Source organism: Alexandromys fortis, unplaced genomic scaffold (assembly GCF_014885135.2).
Source record: "Alexandromys fortis isolate MF-2015 unplaced genomic scaffold, M_Fortis_MF-2015_v1.1 scaffold_2_26212498_36691700, whole genome shotgun sequence".
NCBI lineage: Eukaryota > Metazoa > Chordata > Mammalia > Rodentia > Cricetidae > Alexandromys > Alexandromys fortis.
In genome coordinates this window covers 6,727,352-6,748,711 of record NW_026067931.1, presented here as the reverse complement: position 1 = coordinate 6,748,711, position 21,360 = coordinate 6,727,352, and the positions used below count along the sequence as shown (strand labels likewise).

The window sequence follows — 21,360 nt, the reverse complement described above, 5'->3', positions numbered from 1 at the left end:
CTGGTGGACCATGTTTCATCATACAAGATTATATATTTTTAAAAAAGACTTATTATGAATGTTTATGCATGTGTGCCTGCACGAGTTTATGTGCACTGTGCACGTGCAGGGGCCTGTGAGGTCAGAAGGGGGCAGCGTCTGATCTGCTGAAACTGGAGTTATGGGTGATTGTGAGCTGCTGGTAGTGGGTGCTGGGAATCAAATTCCAGTCCTCTGGAAGAGTAGCAGTTACTCTTAACTACCAAACCATCTCTTCAACCCTGCTTGTGCTGGTTTTAGCCTTTAAGTTTCTGGCTTATTTTCTCCATAGAAAACTAACATGAGGAGGGAACAAAGTGTGTCCGATGGCAATTTATTATACGGAGAAAACTGGTGCAGGGCATGTGGGTAGGGAATGGAAGGCCTCCGGGTAAAGCACCAGAGGGAAAAGGTGGTCTCTGAGCCATGCCGTGACTGGGGAATTGAGAAGACCATTCCAGGCAGAGCGCTTAGCAAGTACTAAGGCCCCGTGGCAGGAGCTTCCCAAACCTTTGTGTAAGCCTAGAAAGGCATCAGACAGAGAGAGATGTTTGTGATGGAGAGGCTAGTCAGAGTGAGATGTGGAACTATTATGTGTATATAAAAATGTGTGTATATATGATATATATGGTATATACACATATTTCCACATTTATAGGAATATGTATATGTATGTGTGTGTATGTATGTATGATATATATGTGTGTGTAGTAGGAATTATGGAACACAATACCTAGTCAATTGATACTACCCTATTAGTATGCATTAAGATGTTTTATAAGCGAATAAAGGCATATAAACAAATTCACTTTATTTTTTCTCAGAAAGTCAGCTCATGTTTGAAGACATCTGTCCTGAACTAAGAATACTTTTTAATAGCTGGTTTACTCCTAACGACCACCTTGCTAGGTAGGCATGACTTCCAAGCATTTCTTTTTCAACCGTTTAAAGCAGTTTCTAAGGTGTGTCAGGCAGTCCAAGTCATTTTACAACTGAGTCAAAACATTTTGGAGAATATTAAATCCTTTGGCCCTTTCTGGGCGGCTACAAAAAAGTTTTTATGGACTTTACTTAGGGTTTCTGTTGATGTAAGAAAAAGCAGGACCAAAAGCAGCTTAGAGAGGAGAGAGTGTGTGCGGCTTGTGCGTTCTGATCATACTCCGTCATAAAGGGAAGTCAGAACAGGAACTCAAGGCAGTTACCTGGAAATAGGAACTGAAGCAGAAGCCATGGAGGAACGCGGCTTGGCTCGCCTCTCACGGCTTGCTCTACCTTCTTGGTTAGACACCCCAGGACTACCTGCCTCAAATTGACACCACCCACAGTGGGCTGGGCCCTTCCACATCAATCGTCAATCATTAATCAAGAAAATGCTGGACAGACTTACCAATAAGCTATCTTATGGAGGTTTTTTCTCTATTAAGATTCCCTCTTCCTAGGTTCGTGTCAAGTTGACAAAGTCCAACCAGGAAAAACATCATTTCTAGTCTGGCATCTTTCTACCTACGCTGGCCAGCGGATCAAAGTAGAGAGATTTCTTAGACTGCACATTGTCTTGGGGGCCTTTGAGGAGATAGAGGATCCGAAAGGCAGCAAGACTCCTCTTGCGCCCACGAAGCTGCCTTTCCAGAGGAGGCCGCCAGGGGACTCCGCTCTGCGCCGAGGAACTTCAGTGGCGCCCTGGCGGGCTGCGCGGCGCGCTCGGTGCATGTGAGGGCCGCAACAGAGCGGCGGCGGCTGCGTCTGGAGTCGCGCGTGCTGGCCAGAAAGCCCCTCGCGTGGATCTGCCAAGTGTCGCTGCTCGTGCCGGAGGAGCTCACTCTTTTTCTCCCGCTCCAGCTGCAGCTACCCGCGCGAAGGAAGACAGTAGGGCCCTCGGCTGAAGGTTAAAACCCCACGGTAAGTAACCCTTCCAAGAGCGGGCAGGCGGCTCAGTCCCGCAGCTTCCCGCTCCGGATTGTGCCCTGGAGGACCGAGGTGCGGGGCACACCTGAGGCGGATCAACCGCCAGGACGCCGGTCCTCAACCCCCGTCCGCGAGCTTCCGGGGTTGGAGTCTGGTTTAGACCGGTGCGGGCTCCTTGGCTTCTCTATGCCTCCGGGTACGCACTTCCCGGGCTGGAACAGGAGTCCAGTTCCTAACCAGGGATCCTGGGCTTTGATTTAAAACACCCACTCCACCCCCTTTCCGGGTGCAGATCTCACCCCGAACCCTTTCCGAATCCCAGATACGGGTAGAGTGCGCGTTGGCCTGAGGCGGTGGGAAGAGAAACTTTTTACGAAAGTGCATCTGTGCAGGGGGGACGCGGAGCAGCGTGGGGCTGCGTGGGGCTACAGTTCACCGTCTGGGGTTGTCCCCAGGCTACTGATGCCTCGTGAAGGGAGGGTCTTTAAGAACAAATAAATCTTGCTTAACTTTTGGGCCAACAACTGTCAAACATCTGTAATCGCAGCCCCTCCCTTTCCTGCACTAGAGAAGGTGAAAACTAAAACTTTGCTTTGCTTTCTCCTCCCCAGCATGGACCCCCCCAGAGCTGAGTGGTTAGTGGTCAAGAGTGGCTCCCGCCTCCTGTAGCGTGGCAGAGGCGCTAGACCACTCGGGGTCCCTCCCAACCCCCCTTTGAGACCCCTCTGTAAGCCTTCCTCGCAGAGACGCGGCGACAGAGCCATTCTCATCTTTCCGGTGAATGGCCTTTTGTTTCTCCGCGGTTCCACTATTGTTGCGCCTCTAACATCTGGTGGGGCTGCAGCGGAGAGGAAAGCCCCTTTGACGGCTCGCGGGCCTTCCTCGCCGGCCTTTGCGCGGACTCGGGGTCAGGGATCCCCGCCGCGGAAGAAGGGGGATCGGGACTGGGCTAGGCCGCCCCACCCGGGGTTTGCGGTTAGAGGGCGGAGGGAAAGTTGTTCCTAACTCCGCCTCCGAGGCTGCTTGTGGCCCAGGGCGCATTTCTTAGATCTTATCCCCAACGAATCCCAGACGGGTGTCGGTCGAGGGAGAGGAAGCAGAGTTCTCGAAGGCCAGGAGATGTGCGAGAGGGTCCAAGGGACTTCCAGTGGCTAGCTAAGCGCTTGTGGATGGCCCATAATTGGGCGATGGGCGCAGGCAGGGCACCTCATCTGGACGGAAAGTTCAGGGGTGGCAGATTCTCAAGGGGCAGGCCCTTGATCACGGATGAGTGGAAACTGAGATAAACTGGGAAGGCTAAAGACGGCCTGGAAATAGTGGTGTCGCGACTAGCTGTGAAATGTTTGTGGACTCCTGACTTTATCTACGGCTCCAAGTTTAAGTCCCAGATTTCTCTCAGCGATGTAGAGAAAGCAGGCCAGACTACGCAGTACTGATGGCTAAGGCGGCCGGAGCCCTGGTGTGGCCTGAGAGCAGGTGGTTTGGGGTAGGCCCTGGTTCTCCAGAGGGGGCGCCTGTTAGACTGTAGGAGTCGAGTTTCCCTGGAATTAATTAGGTGCTTAGACATAGCTGTTAGCGACTGTGGATTATTTATTAAGAAATGTTGATGGGATCGAGACGCATGATGTGAAAGACACAGAGGATAAATATAAAGAAAGTTTTTAAAAAGGGAAGGAAGGAAGGAAGGAAGGAAGGAAGGAAGGAAGGAAGGAAGGAAGGAAGGAAGGAAGGAAATCTTGGCAAGAGCTAAGTTGCCTTCCAAAGCCCGCAGGAACCAGAACGGTTTCGCGAGGGTCGGCGAGAGCAGGTCTGTTTGTACACACCTGTAGGAACCACACTTCTTGCCAGCCTTGTAGTTGTCCCGTTGCCAGTTTTTCCTGTGGGGTTCTCAACCTTAGTCCTACTAGGAAATGTGATTTTCTGGCTTCTAAGTTTTGACTTCTCTCCCCTCCAACTCAGAGGAGGAAGGAGGTTTTAAATGGGGCCCCCTGTGACCTATGTACCTGTCCTACGTGCTTGCTCAGAGTGGGGTCTCAGCCTGTTAAACAAGCGCTCTGTACAGAGCCGCATACACACAGTCCTGGTTCACAGTTCTCGGCCCTGCGCCCCTGGTTCACAGTTCTCGGCCCTGCGCAAGTCTAGTTTGCCCTTCACTAACTTTCTTTGAGAGATTGTTAACTCAAGAAGAGACTGTGGGGAGAAACTTTCCCCGCGATTTCTAGATCTTGCCAGTGGGTGCCCAAAAAGAAAACCAGCAAATTTTCTGAAGTGCTCAAAACACTCTCTAAACGTTTTATAAAAGTAGGGACCCACAAGGTGAATTTCTGTGCAATTTAACAGGAGCAACAGAGTAAGAAACAGGACCTGCCGAAGACCGGCTTGGGTTCTGTTTGCTCCGGGAGTACCAGAAGGCATGATTAAAGCGAAAGGCAGGACTTGGCCCCACTCTGCCAAGAAGCAAAACCCAATCATTCATTGTACGGGAAAATAAGTGTGCTCAGTAATTCTTTAGTTTTAGAACCAAAAGACTTCTCCAAAGACTTTCTGGAGGAAAAACAGAAAATTCACAGGTGAAAAGTTAAAACCTCTGTATGTCAAGCTCCAGTGAAAGGCAGTGTTCTCTAATTCTTCCCTTGGAATCCGTTTCTGGAGACATAGCTGGGTTGGTGCCCTTCTTGGGCTGTTGAGGACTGCAATATTGCCCATAGAAAGCACATGCTAGTTTATCCTCTCCCCAGCAATGTATAAGAGAAGCTACACTCTTCTTACCCTCCAGCTTGGCATTGTCTTCCATTTCTGGCCTGTTGATGGGGAGAAGTATTTTATCGCTGCCCTCTTGAGCACCTTTTAAATCAAAAGTGAGGGAAAAAAACCCTTTTTATATTGTCTGCTAACATTTCTTTATGTTTGTTTGTGCCCTTATACTTTTTGGCGCAATTGATCTCCTTTGATAACATGTGCTCTCTGAAAAGAGTGTGGCTCTAACTTCGTTCTGTCCCTCTCTGTCAAACAATCTGTCCTGACTCTCCTCCTCTTCTTTTCTTGAAGGGTTGCGCCTCACACAGCTGTGCCTGTTCTCTGCCAATGAACTGCATTCCCACCCCACTTAGCCAGCTCTCTTCCCTGGCACAGAGCAAACCCAGGGCCAGGGCAGGGCAGCAGCTTTATTTTACTTCAGTAGCTTCTGCCATCTCGGTAGAGCCGTCAGAGAGGTCAGACGAAGGCATCAGAGAAATGAATGGAAAATACTGTGTCTGTGTGTTGCTTTGCAGTTGCATGTCCTGCCTCCCTCCCCACTGCCACCATCCCAGTCTAAAATGGCATAATTGATGAGCTGTTACACCAAATAGATTGTATTGCTCGTTTTATTGTTTGATTCTTTTGCTGGTAACTTAAATGCCATAATCCACAACTTGTTTTGTAGGTTTTTTTGTTGTTGTTGTTTGTTTTTTTGTTTTTTTTTTGAGACGGGTTTTTCTGTAGCTTTGGAGCCTGTCCTGGAACTAGCTCTTGTAGACCAGGCTGGCCTCAGACTCACAGAGATCCACTTGCCTCTGCCTCCCGAGTGCTGGGATTAAAGGCATGCACCACCACCACCCCACACTTGTTTTGTGTTTTTAATTTAACATTTCTTCTCACTTTTCCACTGAAATTTGTCTTTTGTTTTACTGAAGGGCTTTCCTTGAGTATACTATCTTGAACTTTGCACTTGGAAGGTCTTGAGCCTGGAGAGTTTAGCAACATGCAGGTAATAGCCTTAACATACAGCGAGCGTTTCTGAGCGCATCTGAGCAGTCATTTTCTATTTTAAATTCTCGCCTGAAGATGAATGATCTGAAATATGACGGGGGGGGGGGAAGGAGGAGAAAATTAATTTAGTCAGATGGTAAGTAAAAACAGAAGAGTAAATAGTCCAGGCAATCTGGATACAAAGTAACTTTAAAAAGGTAAAAGTGGTCAAAGTACAAAGTGTTATTGAAATGGCTAATTTACTTAACTGACAACAGGTAACTTTACAACTAGGGAAATCGAACATGAATGCAAAAGTCTCCTATAATGTGACTCTAGATACTCACTCTAGTTGCACGGGTGAAGGAAACCACCCACTAGGAGAGACTGTCACTAATGTCTCCAGCATTTTCTAGGCCTTCCTCTGACCCCTGCTGCAGTTCTGATGAGTCAATCAAAGTGTCTTCTCCATGCTAGACAAGTACAGCCTACCACTGAGCTACATCCACCTTTCCTGTACCTTTAAATATAGAAACTAAAGGGGCTGGAGAGATGGCTCAGTGGTTAAGAGCATTACCTGCTCTTCCAAAGGTCCTGAGTTCAATTCCCAGCAACCACATGGTGGCTCACAACCATCTGAAATGTGATCTGATGCCTTCTTCTGGCCTGCCGGCAGACACACAGACAGAATCTTGTACACATAATAAATAAATAAAATATTTAAAATAAAAAAAAGAAACTAAACAGTATACTCCAGACATGATGTATGTGCTGCATCGGAGTCACAGGCTCTCAAGCAGTAAGGAGGAGATAATGATCAACTGAATCAATCTTCCAAATTTCACCATGGACCTTCCATACTTTTAGAACAACAACTTACCATTCTTTAAACTGGATCATTTCAAAGAAACCAAACTGATAAACGATCTCAACATTTTTTTTCCCCTCTAGAAAGCAGGTGATTTAAGAAAGGAAAGGTTTGAGTCTATAGATCGGGGTATAGGCTGTTAACGTGGTGAACATTCATAGAATAAACAACCTTGGTGTAGCCCAAGAGATGGTTTGTTGAAAGGTCACCCTTTCAAACCTCCTCTGCTCAATATCTGCTAACTTACTGTCTTGGTATCTTTCTGAGATGGTACTTAGAGGAAAGCCAATAGAAATTGGCCAAAGGAAAGTGGAAGAGAGAGATAGAAAGGAAAGCCTGCTGCTTTCAACTTGGCTCCAGTACTTTCTAAGAAAATTCCTGGTGTTACCCAGGCGCTGATTAACGTGGCTAGCGTTGCCTCTTCTTAAAAGAGGCGAGTGTGGCGGGTGTGCCAAGGTCAAGCCTAGAGACAGCAAACTTCCCGTGGAGGGCCAGTCTGACTGAGGACACAGCCACGTCACACACAGCACAGGCGAGCTTAAGATCAAGCAGGAAACTATAAAGGGAATTACAATTTTGAAAACATACCCGACTGTATTTTGAGTAGTTTTTTGAACTTGTAAAATATCATGAAACATCTTCTCATTTCCGCTCCGACGATCTTCCAGGCACACAAACTGTATTTCTTAACCCACAGGAACTTCTTGATTTTGATGAAATACTTGTTCAGTTCCAGGTATACCCTCTGGAGGTACATCGGTAGGCGGCGTTCTATCTTACTGTCCTTGTTCTCATCCATGAAGCAGTCTTGGGCTCGCCACATTTGCTCAAAAAGTGCCATCCTGATGTGTTCTAGGCGCTCCCTTAAAACAGGGGAGAAGTACCTATCCTGACTGAAAATATTTAGTGCCTGAATAGATGCAAGATAGAAGACCTCCTTCAGGTCCCTTTCCACATGCTGGATGTGTGGAAGAATTTCTTTAGGAAACGCAAAATCCTGGATATCTTTTAGACATTTTAGGGGAGATTGGATGACGCTTCCCAGAAGTCTCACACTTTTCAAGGTTGCACTGTCCAGGTGAGCTCAGCTCAGAGACTGGACGGGCATGATGAACAGAGCCACAAGGACCGCTGGCCATAAACGCTGTGGGTTCATCTCAGCCTTGGTGCGTCAGGATTTTTCTTCCAAAGTAAAAAAATCTATAACACCCTGGGTTGATCGTGATGTTTTGCCTACTCTTTCAAGGGCTTTTATACCTGTTTATCTTCAGTGGGAGGAGAGTTCTCTCTTAGATTTCCCCAGTCTTTTGCCTCTAGGCATTTTTTTTTTTTTTTAGTGAGCAAAGCATTACTATAGGTTCCCAGCTGACCCATCCCAGCTCTGAAGAAGGGTGTAGCTTAGTTGTAGGATGTTGGCTAAACATGTGTAAGACCCCAAGTGCAGTTCCCAACACTGGGGAAAAAAAATCACTCAACTCATATCAAAGGCATAATGATCCTTCTGAAAAAAAGATTTTTGTACCTGACCCTATAGTCAAATTTTTATTTTTGTTGAATTAGTCATTAAACAAATGACTTGATTTCTGATGACTAGTTTACTAGCGTTAACATAATTTAGCTTTTCCCAATTTTGACAAATTAAGCTTTGTATTTTGATATTTTCTTCCTTCCTTCTTCCTTCTTTCCTTCCTTCCTTTTTTCCTTTCTTTTTTCTTATTTTTTCTGAATCTCAAGCAGGATGATGAGCTGAGTTTGTCAACTTAGCATAGCTTTAGAAAATACAGGATGAGTTTGGCTCAGTTTTCTGTTGACATTAGAAATTAATATTTTTACAGCTATCCTTTCCTTTTTTTATATTCATCTCTGGGTTGCCTTTCATATACCTGTATCTTAGCAGTCTCGTGATGGGGTGTGTATTTGGGAATATTTTTTTTTCTTCATTAGTTTCTCTGTTGTCACGCAGTTTCTTTTTTACACAGTTTAGATACAGATTTAGATTAGATATAGTAATCTATCTTTCTTCATTCTCTTCCCTTCTTACTTGGTGGTTCTGGAATCTGGAAAGTATTTTGGTTGTTCTGCCTGTTTCTCACCCATAAGGCATTTGGGTAGGAGGTCACCCATTTCAGCCAGCTAGCTCATACCTAGGTTGCTATGACCATTCTATGATGGTAGTCTATCTTCAATGGTGCTTACTTTTTGTTTGAACAAATAATCTTTGGATTCTGGTTGAGCAAATGGATTATTTTCTTTAAAAAAGTAAAATAGTATGACTTAAAAACACCCTAGCTTATTTTCTTATTAAAAAAAAAATGGAAAGGAAATTGATGAGTTTTCTATTGAAATGGAAAGGAACTACAGTTCCACAGCAATAGCAGATTGCGATTGAAATTCTGGCTTAAGATTTCTTCTTAATCATTTGGTTGCATCAAAACCTAATTGTGGATGACTTTTTTTAAAACTGTTGGTTTTTATGGACTGGCTTCTTGAAAGCAGGAAATATTGCAGATGTTCCTCTCTGTACTCTCTCTATAGAAATTCTAATTTCACAGACAATTTCTTTGCATGGCTGATTGTCAAAAACAAAATTAGGAAAGGGTGCTCTTTTATATAAGATTATGCATTGATTTTAATCATTTGATTGTCACAGGGGACAAAATGATGGTGACACTGATCAAAACCTTCACTGTCTTTGACTCAGTAATCTTTTTCTCTTAATTTCTCCACCCCCTTGCCCGATCTTGTAGCTTTGTACACAGAAACACGTTTGTGCATATCTACAAACATCTGGGATCACACGTGCACACAGTGTCAATGAAGTGCAAAGCACCTCTGAGGGACCCTGCTTTTTTGCACAGCTCCTCTAATTTCCGCCTAAAATGTCTAGTTCAAGCAGCTCCAAGTAGGGCTGCCTATCATTTGGGGCTTTTGCAAGGCCTTGCCTCTCTTAATTATCAGTTTTTGAAGTAAATGGTTGTATAAGAGTTGATCTCTAATTTAAAATCTTCTTCTCCAAGCTCTCCAGTTCTATGGACTATGGTGCTCACATACTTCATGTTATATGTATATGGTGCTCATATAAATACTATGGTTCTCATCTACCTCAGTCATGTGTATATGGTGCGCATCTACTTCAGTCATGTGTATATGGTTCTCATCTACCTCAGTCATGTGTATATGGTGCGCATCTACTTCAGTCATGTGTATGTGGTGCGCATCTACTTCAGTCATGTGTATATGGTGCTCAGTGTACTTTGCACTTGTTCATCTTGCTCAGGACACTTCAGCTGCCGTGCAGCTGCCTTGCTGCAGTAAGACATTTCTTCCCATAGGTGAAGAAGATTGTAAGAGATGGGGAAGTTCTTCGTGGTTCCCCCCACCCCCACTATGAGTAGCTTTGTTATTTTTAAGCTCTCTCTCCCAAGTCCCTTCTGCCATTCATCTTGTACCCTTATTTATCCAGAACTTCATTTGAAGGGTTTGGCTCATGTGACTCATGACCCAGGTCCTGTAGGAGGAGGAATACAGTGTACTTACTACCTGATGTCAAAGAATTTACAATTACAGGCATGTACTTGTGGGTGGACCTCATTCTCTGGGTGTTTTTAAATGTCAATCTGTGCTAATATTGAGAGTGCTCATGACAAAGAGGAGAGGTGGTTGGCATGCCTCGTGCCCTCCTCTCTCTGGCCATCGGGTTTGCCTGATTTAGCAATGAACCTGCTATCTTTATATAGCAATATAAAAATATATCTTGGAACTATACCTGCAATATTTCAGACATGTTGGCACTAAGAGAAAACCCTTTCTTCTACTGACCTAAGATCCAAATTTAGTTTGCTCTCTCTCTTTTATCTGGCAACCTTACTGACCAGGAGAGCTCCCATTGATCTCTGAGGGAGCTCAGGGAGGCCGCTCCTTCTTCACGAACCCTCTCCTCTGCCTTCTCTCTATCTCCTGAGAGCTGCATTTAGCTTTGATTCTCAACGCTGGCATCACTTGTGCAGAGATGCAAACAATCGTACTTGCTCCAAAAAGGACGCACTCACATGTAATTGCTAATTGCCCTGATAGGAAACATTATTGGGTCATCAGTCCCTTGTTGGGGCCATCTGATTACACCTCACAGTCTGAACACGGGAAAGGCTATCGAGGAAACATTGGTTTCCTATCTCTGTCCCCTCTGTCATCAGCAGAATGTGCACTGATGTGCCAACCCTGCGCCCACGATGCTTGTCTTTATTTCCTAGCATGCTCTGAAGTAGTTTTTGTATGGAGTGTTGTTTTCACCAAAGGGAACACCATTAACAGTGGTTATCTTGTTATCAGCTCAACTTCGTGAAGTCCCTTCCGATCATAATAAGGCTAACACTAATGAGCAAGATGGAATGTGTTTGACAAATAGAAAGAAGACATTTCAGGGGAGACAAACTAGTTTGGGTTTACCGTAAGGGCCACATGGCCTGTGAAAATTTTTTGCTTCCTATGAAAGGGCAAGTTTCCAAGTCTTGGTAACTTATTGATCATCCTTTTTACTCAGGGGCTGAGCATGAGTATATTCCAGTTGTTTTGGAGGTAATTAAACCTTAAGGCAGTCTTCTTCCTTACTCTAGGGCCTGACTGTGGACGGCGTTCATTCCAAAGCGACTCGTGAGCTCTGCTGGGTCATTCCACTGCCTCCCTTCCTCGGCAGCCCCTCCAGGATCCTCTGTCCCTTCCCTGATCATGCTGCTCTTCACCTGCACCCTCTGAAAGGGGTCAATGACTACTGCATCATTCACGATATTGACACATTGTGAGATCCAATCCCTTTGGGGAAAGTGAGGCCAGGAAGCACCTCTTCCGCTTGGCTTCTCATCATGCTCCCCCTTCCCCGGGACATTGTCGTTATCCGTCTGCTCCGTGGCCTTGGCTGTCTTTCTCCTGTCTGAATGCAGCCCATGATGGCAGCTGCAGCAGCTGTTGCTTGGTTGCTGCCTTTTGAATGGCCGCAGGAACCCCGGAAGTTGAGAGATCTGGACCACCTCCGCAGGTGGGGCTAGGAGACCCGCTGCTTCTTAAATCGCTACAACAGGGTTATCAAAATTGTGAGGGCATTGACACTTCATCTCTAGAACTACTACCTGGTGTCATCTGCAGGTAATGGTTTTAAAACAGAGATTGAAATTTCTTCTTGAAGATGAATCCCAGAACAAATAGTTCAATGATGGGATATTAGGCATTGATTTCCTTTCTGTTTAGGGAGAAGGAGGATGAGTCGGGTATTATGGGTGATTGAGGAATGAGAGACGGCAGCCGAAGTGTCTGTATTTCTATTTTTGATGTTCCTTCTTTGAATTGCCCAAGGCGAGTTAAGTCATAGACACTTTGGTAACTCCAGTGATATCTTGGGTTCAGATTTTTTTGGTTGATTCATGTCTTCCCCCTCCAGACTAGAGATGTGACTTACATAGTTTTGTAATCACGATACCAGCTGTTTGTTGAATAAGAAGGACCATGGGTTTTCCTGTGTTTCTCAAGTCTGGTTAGACATTCACTTGTATGAGCAAAACAAAGACCTTTCCTCCACTCCACCGAGCCTTTGCATCAATGTTCTCAGCAGCTATTACTGGTCACAGCATTCCTTGGAAGGCTCTTTAGACTTGTCAACACCAGTTCTCTTGTGCACCCCTGATGAAGACAATGCACCATTATAACTTCCTGCACAAGAGTGATCTTGCCAGTGACCCTTGGCAAAAGAAATTTACAGTGGTTGAGTAAGTATATAAGTAAATAAATAGGCACCATTAATAAAGTTGATGTTGGAGCTGGCATTGTCAGAATAGCCTCCCTCTGCTTCCTCCTTGTCCTGTTGTCTTCTCTGGGGGTGCCCTACATGGCACCTACCAGGACAATCTTTCCCTTCCCGCAATGGATCCCATGAATGAGGGTGTACATCTGAGTGTGCCGGGAGTTGAGGAGAAATGCCACAGGTGGGCTGAGGAATGGGCAGGAAGATGCTCAGTCCACAGATGAGGCACCGTCTTCTCTTAATTACTGTTGGCTTGCTTTTGGTCCTGTTTCTTGTCATGAATGAAGAGCAAAGAGGCTTTGTAGAAAAAGTCAAGGGCGCTTTCTTTTTTTTTTCTTTTAAACACTGCCTGGCCCGTTATCTGTAGCCTCTTATTGGCTAGCTCTTACATATTAATCTAACCCATTTCTAATAATCTGTGTAGCCCATGAGCTGGCTTACCAGGAAAGATCTTAACCTGCGTCTGCTTGGAGTGGGAGAATCATGGCGACTCCTTGACTCAGCTTCTTTCTCCCAGCATTCTGTTCTGTTTACTCCACCCACAAGGGCGCTTTCTTTAGCCCAGCATCATTGATGCAAATCACAGAGCTTTTTATTCTCGTAGCAACGGTGGCACTGGGAGTAGTGTCTGGGGATAATTCGGTCCCAGCAGGAGTGGGGAAAGGGCTCTTTTCTTCCTGACAACACTCCCGACCTGACGAAACATGGAAGCAGACTCTTTTTTGGTGGGGAGGGTTTCCTGACAGGGTTTCTCTGTGTAACCTTGGCCATCCTGGAACTCACTCTGTAGACCAGGCTGGCCTCGAACTCACAACTTCCTTCACCTCCTAAGTGTTGGGATAAAAAATGTGTACCACCACTACCTGGTGAAGCACTGATTTTTAATCAATGAAGGGCATTCAGACGTAAACCCTTGAGGTAAGAAGGGGTGAAATGACTTGCTTAAGGTCACAGCACTATTTAGACGTCAAGTGGGGCTGAGCCAGGGTGTCTTCCCCTTGACTCCATCAACCTAAGTTTCCCGCTATAGTATAAGGATCTCCTTTTCTTCTGCCTCTGCATATGGTAGGATCCCTCCCATCCATAAAAGAACAGGTATTCTAGAGACTACACGTTGTTCCTGTTCTTACCTATGCTCTTTGTCACAAGGGCTTCTCAGTTCTTATTTCTATAAACGTATTTTGAGTTGTACAAATTAAGACTCGTTTTCCCAGACTCCTAGCCCTCATGGTATCAGATTTATGAGATATGACAGAAATATCAGTGTGGACTCAAAGTCATTTACTGAAACAGCCTGAGTGTTGCCAGACTTTCTTCTATACATGAAATCCATCTATTTGCTTGTTTTCTTTTTCTTTATTGTATTATATCATCCTATACAGCAGATTATGCATACAGTGTTTTCATTATGCATTGAGTATATAGTGTGCATAAATGTTTAATGAATATGGATTAAGTATATTGTAGTATTTTAGCTCGAGTATACTTTAAATTTCAGATCAGTTTAATAACAACACTTCTTTTATGTCCATAAGCTTTTTTTAAATTGTTTTTATTGACTATATATTTTTCTCCACTCCCTTCACTTTCTCCCTGCTCCCCTTCTACCCTTTCCCATGATCCCCACACTCCCAATTTACTCAGGAGATCTTGTCTTTTTTTACTTCCCATGTAGATTAGATCCATGTATGTCACTCTTAGGGTCCTCTTTGTTATCTAGGTTCTCTGGGATTGTGAATTGTAGGCTAGTTTTTCTCTGCTTTATGTCTAAAAGCCACTTATGAGTGAGCACATATGATATTTGTCTTTCGGAGTCTGGGTTACTTCACTCAATATGTTTTCTAGATCTATCGATTTGCCTGCAAATTCCAAGAAGTCATTTTTTTTCCTCTCTGTAATACTCCATTGTGTAAATGTACCACATCTTCTTTATCCATTCTTTGGTCGAGGGGCATTTAGATTGTTTCCAGGTTCTGGCTATGACAAATAATGCTTCTATAAACATAATTGAGCACATGTCCTTGTGGTATGATTGAGTATCCTTTGGATATATACCCAAAAGTGGTATTGCTGGGTCTTGAGGTAGATTGTTTCCTAATTTTCTGAGAAATCGCCACACTGACATCTAAAGTGACTGTACCAGTTTTCACTCCCACCATCAATGCAGGAGTGTTCCCTTTACCCCACATCTTTTCCAGCAGCATAAGTTGTCATCAGTGTTTTTGATCTTGGCCATTCTTACAGGTGTAAGATGGAATCTCAGAGTTGTTTTGATTTGCATTTCTCTGATGAGTAAGGATGTTGAGCATTTCCTTAAGTCACTTTCAACCATTTTAGATTCATCTGTTGAGAGTTCTCTGTTTAGGTCTGTACTCCGTTTTTTATTGTATTATTTATTCTTTTGGTGACCAATTTCTTGAGTTCTTTGTATATTTTGGAGATCAGCTCTCTGTTCGATATGAGCTTGGTAAAGATCTTTTCCCATTCTGTAGGCTGCTGTTTTGTCTTGTTGACCATGTCCTTTGCTTTACAGAAGCTTCTCAGTTTCAGGAGGGCCCATTTTTTAATTGTTGCTCTCAGTGTCTGTGCTGCTGGGGTTATATTAGGAAGTGGTCTCTTGTTCCAATGCATTCAAGTGTACTTCCCACTTTCTCTTCTACGAGGTTTAGTGTTGTTGGTTTTATGTTGAGGGCTTTAATCCATTTGGACTTGAGTTTATGCATGGTGATAGATATGGATTTATTTTCACTCTTCTACACGTTGATATAGTTATGACAGCATCATTTGTTAAATATGCTTTCTTTTTTCCATTATATCTTTGCTTGTTTGTCAAAAAATCAGGTGTTCGAAGGTGTATGGATTAATATCCGGGTCATCTATTCAGTTCCATTGGTCTTCCTGTCTGTTCTTATGCCAATACCAGGCTGTTTTCAGTACTGTAGCTCTGAAGTGGAGTTTGACATCAGGGATTCTGATGCCTCTAAAAGTTCCCTTAATGTACAGGATTGTTTGGGTTATCCTAGGCTGGAGAGATAGCTCAGTCTTTAAAGGCTAGGCTCACAACCAAAAGTATAATAATAACAACACTTTTAATAGAACTGTTTATGCTTCAAAACTGGGGGGTGATGAGTGTTTGTTGGAGAAAATGAAGCTAAAGGAGCAGTTCACATCAGTGCTGGTGCTCATAGTCTGAGAACATGGCGGGCGCCTTTAGCCCCAGCACTTGGAAGGCAGAGGCAGGTGGATTTCTGTGTTCAAGGCCAGCCTGGTCTACAGAACAAGTTCCAGGACAAGCCAGGGTTACACAGAGAAACCCTGTCTAGAAAAACCAAAAATAAACAACAACAACAAAAATACAAAAAACAAAACAACAAAAACCTTGGGCACATGAGCAGATTACTGTGTAATCTGTGCAGGTTTTCATAGTAATAAATGATTCCTAACGTTTCCCTGGGTTTTGTGTGTGTGTGTGTGTGTGTGTGTGTGTGTGTTTGTGTGTGTCTTTGTTCTCTGTTTTAGTCGGTCATAGTACCGGTAACCAAACCTGGGGTCTTCTGCATGCTGTTCAGTGAGCACTCAACCACTGAGCTATATTCCCAGCTTTTTACCTACGCTTTAAAAAATTCTCATAGCCATTGTCCAGCTTTGGTATTATTGCTGTCCATTTAGAAGGGAGGAAATGGGAGCTTTGAATTACCAAGCAACTTGCCCAAGGTAACCAGAGTGGTAACCCACCAAAGGAGTCTTCAGAACCAAGTCTGAGAGGCTGCATTGTCTTCTCAGAGAGTGGGGTGGTCATGAATTTTCTTTAACGTCCACTGTATCTCTGCATTAGCAGACTCATTCCTAAAAGGATTTGAAGCTGCTTGATGTGATACAGAATGCAAAGGAGTAAAAAGTAATCGAAGAAATAATATTTGAGGGAAAATAAGAGGAAGTCAGGGATATAACCAGAACATATGAGTGCATGCCATAAAGTCCAATGCTGTTATTTTAGAGAGTTTGAAATTTGTCCCTGGGCTTCCCACAAACAAAGAGAAAATACAATATAATCTGTTAAAATGGTTGCAGTATCTCAAATCAAAAGAGGCAGCCAGGCTGGGTACTCAGTAGAAGCCAAAGCTTTCACTGGTGCCGCTTTCTTGCTGGAATGTTCTCTAGAGGCCTTCTAGAGAGCTCTGAGGGACATCTAGGCGAAGATCCCTCCCTTGACTTTCTTACGTGAGGGTCCACCACCCCCAAGGACTTTGCTGAGCTGGTTCTTGAAGCTTTGCTCTGTGCAGGCTGATGTCGCTGCCCAGGGGCTCAGTGGTTTTTCTCATGTTGAGCTGTGGAAGGGAGTTGAGCATTTCTTCATCATCTGAAGGAGGGAAAACTGTACTCATACGTTGGCATTCTCAAGGGCTCTTAGAGTGGAGAGACCGCCCTTCCATTTCCAGAGTCCGAGCCAAGCCTGCTTTTCCCATTAGAGGCACCCTGGACTGTAGAGGAAATAATTTGCAGGCACCAGTCTCTACCATTTAGTCAGACCTGGAAAACAACCCTGTCAGAGAGTCTGGGCCGTAAATAAAGCTGAAATGCACGCTGGACTTCCATGACATCCTGGGTTTGATGCGAAGAGTGCCTTCCAAGGAATATAGTCCTGGGTGCAACAATACTCCCGCCCCCGCCATCTTTCTCTGGGTGTGTGTAGGGGGGTGTCGTGTGTGGGTGTTTGTCTGTTGTCTGTCTGTCTTTCTCTCTCTCTTGTTTTCTTACAAGTTGCATGAATTGAAGTTCAAAGCCAGGATAGTTTCATGTCTCCAAATACTGTAACTACTGAAATTTTGACATACATCTTGGGATTACCAATTCTGCATTTTTGTTGTTTTTAAGAGTCAAGCTCAGTGTGGAAAGGGCCGTGTGAAGGGCCCCAGACAGTTTTATATCGCCAGGAGACATGCAGTTAAGAGTGTACATTTCCGTTCTCCTTGTACAGCAGGACGGCGCAGTGATAGTCATTGCCAAATACGGTAATAATAGTTTTTCATGGATGGTCCCTATTGCTAAGTCATCGAAGTTGAAAATATGTAATGCTGACACAGTTCATCCGTGCATCTGCCCTATGAGGGTATGGTGTCTGACCAAGGTGTTAAAGAGGGAGGTGCTGTCTGGAGGTTCATGTCATGAATACCCAGGACTTCAGACTGTAAAAATAAAGTTATAGGGTCTTATAAATTTTATGAAGGAAATAAGCAGAGCAAGAGGATAATGGGGCGAAGGGATACATAGTCCATATATAATCCATATATAATCCATATATAACACATATATAATCCATAATCCAAGACCCAAACAGTCTTGACATCAGAGAGCCGTGTGAAGAGCTGAAAGAGAAGTATTGGGGGCAAAGTGGACAGGAAGTCAAGGCGTTGGGGCAAAGAAGTTGGGGTATTCAAGCAAAGGAGAGTAGATGGTGGGAAGGAAGAAAATGGGGCAGGTACCAGGATAGCTGGCATTGGGTGGGGCATGGCAGGACAGATACAGTCCGGTGTAGATAGGTGGGAGAAGTTTGACCAAGAGAACTACTGGTATGGTGTGGCATGAATTTTAGACAGATAATTTGAGGAGCTGCGTGTTAGGATAATTGGAGCATGCGTGGAAGTGAGGTGGTCAAACTGGACAGATGTTTCAGTAGACGAGGTGAGCCCTGGGGGGTTCAGATAAAGATGGGATGTAGTTTGAGGTGTGTTTTTAGGAAGCTGCCTGTGATGTATTTGGTCCAAGTAAACGTCTGTGATCGCCATTGACTGTTATTATTCCTTTGATAATAAGGTCTTAACCAAATTAGCATGGTTATTTTTTAATAGTCAGAAGTATTCTCAGGTATCCTTGGATCTTTAGCTGGATGACCTCAAGTTAGATTTGGTGTCTTATACTTTAGGCATTATCATAAATAATTTACTTAATTGATCTTAGGTTGGGGTTGGGACTGAATTTCTTCCTGTGTGACTTCAGGTTTAAATTTTTGGGAATATTCTTTTGGTGTAGTTTTTAGAGAAAGACGAAATAAATGCATAGATTGTATATTTTAACATTTAAAAAATATGTTTGAGATGTGCTTAAGCTCTGGATGACATTCTACCCTCAAATCATAATGGAATATAATCACACAATTAAGAAATCATATAATTGCTTAAGTTAAGAACATGATCTATCATAGGCTAGAGAGACGGCTCAGCCATCCAGAGGACCCGGGTTCAATTCCCAGCACCCACAGGGAGGCTCACAACTCTCTGTAACTCCAGTCCAGGAGATCCATTGCCGTGTTCTGACCTCCTCAGACACCAGGCACACATGTGATGCACAGGCATACATGCAGGCAAAACACCCATATAGATTAACTCAATAAGAACAATGTCTTAAAAGAGCACGATCCTTATTTGTTACTAAGTATAAATGAGCATATCTTACAACACAACTTTCTTCAAATTGATTTTAAAAGAAAACCTGAAAACCACCTCTGCATTCTCTCATGAAATCCCGCTACTCAGTTGTGGGGGGCAGGACCTCCGTTTACCTGAAGTTAAGCTGTAGCAGCTTTCCTTGTGTCATAGAGACTCAACCGAAATGAAGTTTCCATATTTCTAAGCAAACTTTCATTGCTTTCTTAAACTTTTGGCCTGTCGTAATGGCTAACTGAAGTAACACCTCGTCTCCAGGGGCTGAGGAGATAGCTCAGTGGGAGAAGAGAAGCTGAGGACCGCCGGCCAGTTCAGTTCCCAGGACCCATGTGGTGGCTCACAGCCATCTGTAACTGCACTTCCAGGAGCCCTAACACCCTCTTCTGATGCTCAAGGACACCAGGTGTGTGCCCAGCGCGCATACCAACGCGCAAACGGAACCCTCATACACATAAGATGAAAACAAACAAATCTATAAATAAATCAATAAAACCTACTTTACAGCGAAATCTTAGTCTTAGAGCTGGGATCTGATTTGGCACACTGATTTAATTATTTTTATAAATAATCTTAGGACATTCTTCGAGAATCCCAGGATTTTCATTACTAACTACTGTAAAACAAAACAAAACAAACACTAGTCTGAAACAGAGAACACGTCAAACATCGCAGCAGCGGTTCTGGCTCTTCTGAGTTCCGAGCAGGGAACTGAGCTGCAGCTGGCTTTCCTCCAAGCAGCAATCAGACATAGAGCCGCTCTGTCTTGTGGCTCCATCACCTTCTCAATAGCCCAGATTTTGCTTGTCAAACCAAGGGAAAAGGCAGTGTGGGTGAGTGCGCGTGGCCTAGCTACACAAGGTTAGGTGTGGGTCACAGCTAGCCACCTCTCCTTGGCTAGAATGTACAGCTAAGTGCAAGGAGTTCCAGGACAGTTAGTCGCTTGGATGGGAAAAGGAGAAAGTAGCTTGGCGAACTGCTAGCCCATCTCTACCAAGGCCTGGCAGGCAAAATATGTGGACAGGGACATGGGCTGGTTCAGGTCTGGGGTGGCATAAGTCATAAATGATAAAAAACATACAGCTTCATTTTGTCAAATTAAATATAATTATAATAAAGTTACTAAGAAGAAAGGAATGAATGAATGAATGAATGAATGAATGAGGGGAAAGTGCTAGACCCCATGGCCATATAGCTCATGCACAAGACCTTGGGTGTGATGCCGAGCCCCAGTCAGAAAGAGAGTTAGGGGTGGTGTACTGGCTGGCTTTAGTCACCTTGAAAGAAGCTAGAATCAATGAGAGGAGGGAACCTCAACTGAGAAGATGCCTCCCTAAGATCGGGCTGTACAAAAGCATGGAGAGCGTTTTCTTAATTAGTGACAAATGTGGAGGACCCAGGCCTTTGTGGCTGGGCTTATTCCCTGACTTTTGGTCCTGGGTTCTGTAAGAAACCAAGCTGGCAAGGCATAGGGAGCAACAGTCAGCAGCTCCCCTCCACGGCCTGTGCTTCAGCTCCTGCCTCCAGGTTCCTCCCTGTGTGAGTTCCTGCCCTGACTTCTTCAATGATCAACAGTGATGTGGAAGTGTAAGCAGAATAAACCCTTTCCTCTCCAAGTTGCGTTTGGTCATGGTGTTTTGTCACAGCGACAGTCACCCTGACTGAGACAGGTGGGCAGGGACCGAGAGGCCCCTTCAGTAACCCTAACCCTGCTAGTGTGCTTACATTGTTCTAACAAAAAAAAATTCTGCAAGATGGCTGTTTGAATAGTTGAAAAACCACAGCTGTAAAAGCTTGCATAACTTGGCAGAAGTCACACAAAACTAGCCTGTGTGGTTCTCTGTCAAACTGTTATTATTTAAGTAAAAATGTCTTGAATATGTCATGCTCTGTTTTTCTTAATAAAAAAAATTGTCACCTAATAGCATGACAGCCCTCCCCCGTCAAAAATAACATTTTTGTAAGAAAGAATTTTACGGTCTTCCTGGCTTAGACCAAATGATTTAAACACAATGGGCCCCTTCTCTCTATGTTCAGCGTAGGCCTTTCTTCATGAGCTCAGTAGGATGCTGGAACCCGTGTGTGGGACCCTACCTCATGCCTGTGAGGCCTCTCGTGCACAGTTCCAGGGAGTAGCTGGGACTCACTTCTGCCTTCTGCGGCAGGTGGGATAGAGACTGGCACCCAGTGAGAAGAGCAAAGACCCTGAGCCGGTCACAAGGACGTCCTACTGCAGAGATAAGTTGTAGGCAGGCCCAGAAGCAGTGCCTAATATAGATTTTTGCGATATTAATTCTACCAATCTAGTAACATAGGAAGTCTTTGCACTTTCCAATGTCTCATTAGTTTCTTTTTCCAGTATCTTAACTTTTTCATTGTTGATCCTCTAATAAATCTTTGCTTAGGTTCATTCCTATGATTTTTGTTGTTGATCATGCTGTTTTGTTTTGAATTTCTGAAGCTTTTGCAGATAGGATTTTTTTTTTTTCTTAGATTTCTTTCTCAGCAAGTTTATATGGTTCCAGGGAGTAGCTGGGATTCACTTCTGCCTTCTGCGGCAGGTGGTCACTGGTTCTTTTTTTTAATGTATTGATACATCTTTTATTTAT

The 21,360-nt window shown here is 44.2% G+C and overlaps 1 protein-coding gene across 1 annotated transcript in view; it reads left to right on the top strand.

Annotated features, from left to right (window-relative positions):
- Nucleotides 1-1,730: 1,730 nt before the first annotated feature.
- Mob3b (MOB kinase activator 3B) overlaps nucleotides 1,731-21,360 on the top strand; it is a 166,657-nt gene continuing 147,027 nt past the window's right edge. Inside the window, exon 1 of the mRNA XM_050145440.1 lies at nucleotides 1,731-1,917. The gene's annotated coding sequence lies outside the window, so the exon portion shown is untranslated. The remainder of the gene's footprint in view (nucleotides 1,918-21,360) is intronic.